The sequence below is a fragment of the Camponotus floridanus genome, unplaced genomic scaffold, assembly GCF_003227725.1.
Source record: "Camponotus floridanus strain SB8 unplaced genomic scaffold, Cflo_v7.5 scaffold73, whole genome shotgun sequence".
In the NCBI taxonomy this organism is placed as follows: Eukaryota; Metazoa; Arthropoda; class Insecta; order Hymenoptera; family Formicidae; genus Camponotus; species Camponotus floridanus.
In genome coordinates, this window is record NW_020229842.1 from 545,377 (window position 1) to 553,733 (window position 8,357).

At 25.1% G+C, this 8,357-nt stretch overlaps 1 pseudogene; it reads right to left on the reverse strand.

Annotated features, from left to right (window-relative positions):
* Positions 1-2,392: 2,392 nt before the first annotated feature.
* Positions 2,393-8,157, reverse strand: LOC105251058 (annotated as a pseudogene).
* Between the last annotated feature and the right edge of the window lie 200 nt (positions 8,158-8,357).

Genomic DNA, 8,357 nt, shown 5'->3' on the forward strand with positions numbered 1-8,357 from the left:
GTCACTTGAAAGTCGAACATACATTATCGCTCGACATGAGCTGAAAAAAAAGGACGATACATTTCACAATATCACAAGAGTGCGCGATCCCAGCTTGCTGCATACGAAACAAAATGATGTCGCCCCGACTTGCAAGTTTGCGCAACCAGTCGGCCCGGAAAGGGAGTGGAAAAGTTCAACTTCAAAATTTACGGGCTGACGCGAGGAAAAAAGTTTCGACACACATCTGGATGCGGCCGACCGATAATCGATATGTGCGGCCATTTTTGCCACGTCGCCCGCACACTTCGAAATCTAAATTTTTCGACTAATTTGGCTCCTTCCTAATGCTTTTCCGACCCATTTGAGAATGCTGCGAAAGTAGAAAAGTTGTTGCGCATGAAGAAGATAGTCACTTATATTACTTATATTGAACTTTATATTGTTCTTCGTTTTATTTTTCTTACACTTGCGATTCAGACAAGCATCATTAAAAGTCTTTCTAAAAGTTTCCATTATTCTCTCCAATCAATGTGCAATACACATATTAGTTTCTCTTCTTTTAGAATAAAAGTTTGATATATAAATTATAATTCTACATCAAATTTAATTAAAATAAATACAAGATTAAATCAAAATAAAATTTGTTTTATATGTCTTTAATTAATAAATATAAATTTTAATTAAATATTTACATATATAATTTGCCCTAAAAATTTCGTTCGAATAAAATGCATTAATTCTAAAAACAATTTAGGGATAATATAAAAAGTAAAAAACAAAACTAAGAAAACAAATTTTAATAATATTTTCGAATCATATCTAATTCAACCATAGTAACTTTTTTTATAAATTTGCCGAGTTTCCTGAAAACCGCGCGCTTTTTTCTGTTATACTTCATTTCCTGTATGCTTTCTTATGTTCTTCGAGTATCCTTAGCTAGACACTTGCAGTCGAGTGTGCTACAACTGTAATTTCCGCGTAGGAATTACGGAATTCCTCCTAGATGTTTCTCCCGCCAATATGCACATCTTTGTATTTGTCCTCCACTTCCTTTCTGCCATTTTTTTTCTCTCTTTTCTCTTCTTTTAACGTCGTTCATATGTTCAGAAAACTCGCTTTCGAATACGTATGTATCACTTCTCTTATTTTGCTTATCGCAAAAATGGCTTATTCGTGCAAAAAGAGAATAACAGAGAGACGAACTAGCTGGATCGCGCGTAAAATATACAGATAGGTCACGCACGTATCGTCGTCTGTAAATCAGTCGCGAGTACGCGCGGGCTCTCGCGAAATATTTAACGATGATTCCTATCCCCTTCATGCTTCATTCCTTTGAATTATGTCATTCCATCGACCTCCGCTGAATTTATTATGTAATTTTAAAACAGCTCGACACTAACGTGCCGATCAATGACTTGTTGCAAATTGCACGCTCCCAAAAGCAAACAATAAATTAAAAATCGTGACATAATATTTTCTAACTGCTACTCACTTGTTCCATAATCTGTTCTGAATGATTTTTTCAGAATAACAATAGATAAAAATGTATGCTGAGATTTTCTCGCATCTGTAATCGTATCATGATGAACGATAGATCGGATATGTATTTTATTATTAAAAATATTATATAAAAAAGAGCTATAAAATGTTTTTTTTTAATATCGCCAATTAATTTACTCATATGTATCATAATGTTTTAAATTTGACATTAAATTATAATTCTTTTGCATTTTCAAATTAAGTCTAATTGTATTTAATCACTAATTCAAATTCATCGTGATAAACAATTTATTATAATATAAGCAACACGCAGTAAGATAGAATGATAAATTATAATCAAGTATTCTCATATCTTTTAGATAGTAAGAATTAGTAGTAATCGAATTAAAAACTATTTGTTAATTTGCTAAAATTAATTTGCTTACGTTTCACTTTATATTTTTTTATGTATTATTATCTTATCAAGCAATTCTTTAATATTATCAATTATAATGTAATTATAATACAATAATATTGATTAATATTCTGTCATTAAAAAATGCTAGTTTATATTTTCTTATATCTATGATATGTAAACGGAAGAGAACTCTTTAGATTATATTATAATCTTATACAATTTGATAAGAAATATAAAAAACTAAATGTTGAATTGTTGTAAATTATCATATAGATTTGTTAGTTTTATTATGTACAGCTGTATAAAATGTATTCATCGGTTAATATTGTTAGATGTAATTACAACGAAATAAATTAAAGATAAAAATTTTCTTCTAGCAAACATAAGCACTGATTTGACTTACATTATAAATAAAGCATACATAGCATTTATACATATATTAACACATATTTTATTCAGACATAATATTGAATAAATAATAATCATAACTAGTTTTCAATTATTTGTTACTCATTAATCTTGTACACTTTCGGAACTCGTATTTGCTTCAAATATCTGTACGCTTCCGACTGGAATAAATTTTATACGAATTGGACTAAAACGAAGCACTATACCAGCTTTCATTTGAATATCCTTTAAATAATCAATAGGCTCTAAGAAAAAGTTGTGTATCAGAGGTGCTATCATAGCTTTCATCTCCAACAGAGCGAATCGTTGACCTATCATTCAAAATGTATCAATAAATATGCTATGCGTAAAAATGTGTCACATTATTAGCACTTTATAATTATTTGTTTGCGAGTCAAAAACAATATTCTAGCTCTTATTAACTTGTTTCTTTTTTTTAGTTCTTTACTTCAAAGCCATTCTTTTTATGTTAAAATCATGAGAAGATATAAAATTCATCTATTCAAACTCACTTATGCAATTACGTGGTCCTGCACTGAATGGTAAATAGGAATAAAGATGACGATTTTGGATTCTATCGGGTAAAAATCTATCTGGATCAAATATATCTGGATTTGGCCAAAAATTTGGATCTCTGTGAACTCCATAGATATTAAGATGTATAAATGTTCCAGCGGGTATCAGATACGATCCTGCAAAGCGTATTATAAAATAAGATACAATTTATAATTATTTATCGTAAATTTTATTAACGATTGATATGTATTATAGATATTTACGTATATATTTACAGAATATTTACAAATATTTACAGATATTTATAACAAAACTTGAAATTTTTTTAAAATAAAATATATAATAATAATCAAGTACTTCTAAGATTAAAGTACTGAATATATTTTCATATATTACATGCCCCATAACACATGACATATTTTAATATTCAAAATATTTAAAAATAAATGTGTGTATAGAAAGAAACTGATTAATTACGCACGTAATTGTACATCTTCCGTAATACATCGTGATATGAAATATACGCTAGGATATAAACGCAACGTTTCTTTCAAGCATCTATCTAATTATGGTAGATCATGCAACGATTTCATAGTAAGTTTTTCTCCATTTTCTCGCATTACAGCATCAACTTCCGTTCTAACACGATCCTGTATCATCAAATAATTAATTACAAATTATCAAATTTCTTTTTCAAATACAATTCTTTATATACACAAATACATTCTGTGAGAATTTCTATATATATTTAAAGGATTTTAATTAATTTCATCGATGTGAAAAAATTGTAATTAAAATTTAATAAATACTTTAATAAAAATTTTCCATTATTTTGATGGAACTTTCTCACAAATAATTTATTAAATTAATGAAATTAATTAGTTTTGTGTAATTATGATGCTTATATGGAGAAATACCTGAATATCCTTATGTTCAGCTAATAATGATAAAGCGAAACATATAGCTATTGCTGTAGTGTCATGACCCTGTAAACATAATATATAAATCATTTTATATACAATTTACGTATAAAAAATTACGAAAAATTAAAATACATACCTCAAACATAAAGGTATCGACTTCCTCTCTGATGTCTAAATCAGTTAAAAGATTTTTCCGAGATGCCGCTATTAAAAGGTCTAACATAGCGAGTCGCTTTTTTCGAACTAAATCGAATAAAATAGAAAGTATAAATCTCATCATACAAGTTTTATATATCGTATATTCTGATTAACAATTGATTTAAAATTATACTTTTACTAATATTAATATAATTGGAGTTCTAATTATATATATATATATATATTAAATTTAATAACTTAATTTAATACTTAAACTTAAAAAAATTAAAGTTTAAGTATTAAATTTAATAAAAATTTCTGCGATAGCATGTATTATTTTTGCAATATTTAAATTAGATGATATTGTAATATGATCTAATTTAAATACTGCAAAAATAATACATGCTATCGCATAAATTTTTATTAAATTTAATATTTGAACTTTAATTTGTTACGTACTATCACTTCTTGCATCATCATCTATCTCTGGCGCATTATTTTCAAAGCTTTACAAATATCGATCATTGGTGCGTTCATGATAAAGTTTTCTTTCCGCAATAATCTACATAAGAATACGATATTAAATTATTTTTTAATAATTTGTAAAACTTATTTATTCTTCTCTTATTGTATTATCAATATTTGTGAATTAATCTATAATTTTTTTATAAAAAATTTAAAAAATTATTAAAGAAATTACATCATCTGTTGTAACTTTATATGAAAGTTTTTATTAAAAGTATAAATTGGATAACTTGATTTTTATACATACTTTTTCAGTAAATCCATGCAATATCTTTAGAATCTTTTTTTGCCTTCTCCCTTGTGGAAATAACCCAAATATGAAATCATGATGCAACTATTGTCTCATTAATCTAAATTGCAATAACGTAACGAAATTTAATTCTACAAACATACTTAATGTTATTTTATGAAAGCGTTATTTAATTAAATCAAACATATAAATTCTTAGTAATCTTTATGCAGTCAAATAAAAAGAATATGGATAAAATTGAAAATTATTAAATGTTATATAACTTATAAATTTATATTATTAATTTATTAATATTTAAATTTAAAAAAATTAAATTTTTAAGTATTAAATTTAATAAAAATTTCTGCGATAGCATGTATTATTTTTGCAATATTTAAATTAGATGATATTGTAATATGATCTAATTTAAATACTGCAAAAATAATACATGCTATCGCATAAATTTTTATTAAATTAATATTTGAACTTTAATTTGTTACGTACTATCACTTCTTGCATCATCATCTATCTCTGGCGCATTATTTTCAAAGCTTTACAAATATCGATCATTGGTGCGTTCATGATAAAGTTTTCTTTCCGCAATAATCTACATAAGAATACGATATTAAATTATTTTTTAATAATTTGTAAAACTTATTTATTCTTCTCTTATTGTATTATCAATATTTGTGAATTAATCTATAATTTTTTTATAAAAAAATTTAAAAAATTATTAAAGAAATTACATCATCTGTTGTAACTTTATATGAAAGTTTTTATTAAAAGTATAAATTGGATAACTTGATTTTTATATATACTTTTTCAGTAAATCCATGCAATATCTTTAGAATCTTTTTTTGCCTTCTCCCTTGTGGAAATAACCCAAATATGAAATCATGATGCAACTATTGTCTCATTAATCTAAATTAATAACGAAATTTAATTCTACAAACATACTTAATGTTATTTTATGAAAGCGTTATTTAATTAAATCAAACATATAAATTCTTAGTAATCTTTATGCAGTCAAATAAAAAGAATATGGATAAAATTGAAAATTATGTAGGAAGGTGTTTATATAAAATTCTTCTATAAATGTGTATATTTTTTTCATCTGCAGATTCTTTAGTTGAAAATAATTTTTTTAGATTTGATTGATCATTATTTCCTTCACACAGATAGTTTTTCAATATCTAATATTTTAGAATAATTTCTATTTAAAAATAAAGAATATATTGCGCAGGTTATCAATTTGTCGATTTAAATATTATCTTACATTAAGTATAAATATTTCCTTTCGTAAAAATATTCAATAATTATATTTCTCAAGGCGTCATAAATAATATTAAAAATAATAAATAATATAAAAAAACATTTCTATATTTAAAATTTTTTATATTTTCTATATTTTAAATTTAAATTACCTATGAATAATAAGTTCACTAATCTGGTGAATCGCTTCTCGATATTATTGCTGAAGAATGCCGAAGTCTTGCAAAGAAGTACCATTGCAGTTTCTACAAATACATTTACTAAAGTTATAATACAATTAACAAGTAATATAATTAAATTTTCAAAGATATCTTTATAAATATAATAAAATTAGAAATTATCGAATTTTGATTTATTATAACATTAATACTTTACGTAGAGATTAATTTAGTTTGTATTTAATCATTCGAAATAGAATCTATATAATTAATATAAACACAAGGTATCTTTTACCGCATATTGCATTCAGCGTGTGTTCACTAAGAAATGGTAACAAATCCTTTACAACTGTTCCTCCTGCGTTATGCAAAATCTTTGTCATTTGATCACCTTCTTGAAGCAAAATATCAACAAAATGTTTTAATATACTAAAATGAAATGCGGGTGTTAGTATTTTTCGCCGCAATTGCCATTTGGCGCCTCAAATAAAAACAAAACAATACAAAATTATGATAAACCAATTAAATATGAATATTGCATTTTTTACAGTACAATAGGCGCCAATAATATCTTAACATATGAAATTCACATTCGGGATTAATAATAACTAGATACATTACATCAAGCTATTCATGCATCATGACTGTCGGTTCGAAAAGGAACCGACATTTTTTTGGAATTATGTCCACACACATCTGTTTAACAGTTTTAAATGCAATTTGTAAAAAATTGTAGACATAATTTCAACACAAATATTGTCGGTTCCTTTTCTAACAGTCATGATACATAAATAGCTTGATGTGATGCATTTAGTTATTACTAGCCTCGAATATGAAAATTTCATATGTTAAGGCATTATTGGCGCCTACTATACATCCCACTTTCCGATTTAATTTTTTATCAGTCAACTTCCTTGAATAAGGATATTAATTACTTCTGATTCTTTTTTGTGCATTCTAGTCAGTAATTAAAAGAGAATATAATAATAATAATTATTATTATTATTATTATATATATATATTTGTGTATTTTAAATCCTTGTTACCTCCGCTCGTAAGAAGACCTGTGTTGAGCCAAGGATGAAAAACATCATATACTATGCTGTTTTCAATATACTTTATATTGCTTAATATTATCTAAAATCATAGCAGATATTAAATTAGACATTAGTTTATTATAATTTATTTCATAGTTAGTTTTACACAAAGAGGATTGATTAATCATCTCAGAAAACATCTCACTCAGATTTGCTTTATTTTTAAAAGCTCATTTTATAAGAAATAATTTCAAACTATTTTAGAAGAATATATGTAAAAGAAAGAAATTCTTAAATTGCTCTATAGTATGTAGCTACAAAACTTAAATTTCTTTTATATTTAATTACCTCCAAATCATCTGGATGACGAATAGAAACTACGGAGATAAAGACTCCCCAGAGTTTTAAAATAGGATAATATTTGTCAGTCCAAGTACACAAAAGTTTCCAAAGCATATCTAAAAAACGTATAAAAATATAAATACAGAATATAGATATAGAATTTTAAATATAGATACAGAAATTTTTACAATTATTATTTTTAATTATTTATTTAATTATATGTATTTTACTTAATGTATTATAAAATATGAAATATTAAAATTATTATTACCCAAAATATTAAATATTAAAACAAACTGCGAAAATTAACTGTGAAGAAGACTTGTATTATTGTGAAAACAAGTGTGTACTATATTCTAGAGAATTATTCTAGAGAAAAACGAATTGTGATAAATAATCTTATATATTAAAAATATTAAAATAATGAAAGAGAACATGCAATATAATGTTGATAGATATGATGATACATATGTAATTTAGAATATATTTAGAATTTCTGAATTTAATTTGTTAGTTATATCTAGAAATGAGAAGTAAAAAATATTAATTGATATAAATATATTACATATTATTGCTTGCCTGGAGTATTATAGAGCATATACACATTACCAATAATTGGAATGCCTGTTGGTCCTAAAAGATTGATAAGTCGCCCGTTTCGTCCATAATGTACATAACAATTATATACCAATAAAATGAAGATAAATACTAGCAATATAATAACGATCATTGCTTGTTGACGTGATATAATCTAATTAAGTATAATTTTCTTCAGCTTCTTGTTTTTAATAATTAATTTTTGAATAATATATGTTACGGAATATGTATGTATTATAAAATATACTTTTTTATGAAAAAATTATTGTAGTTTTGATATCCTAAAAATTCATTAAAAATGCATTAATTTTTGTTAAATAAGTTGAAATTTGC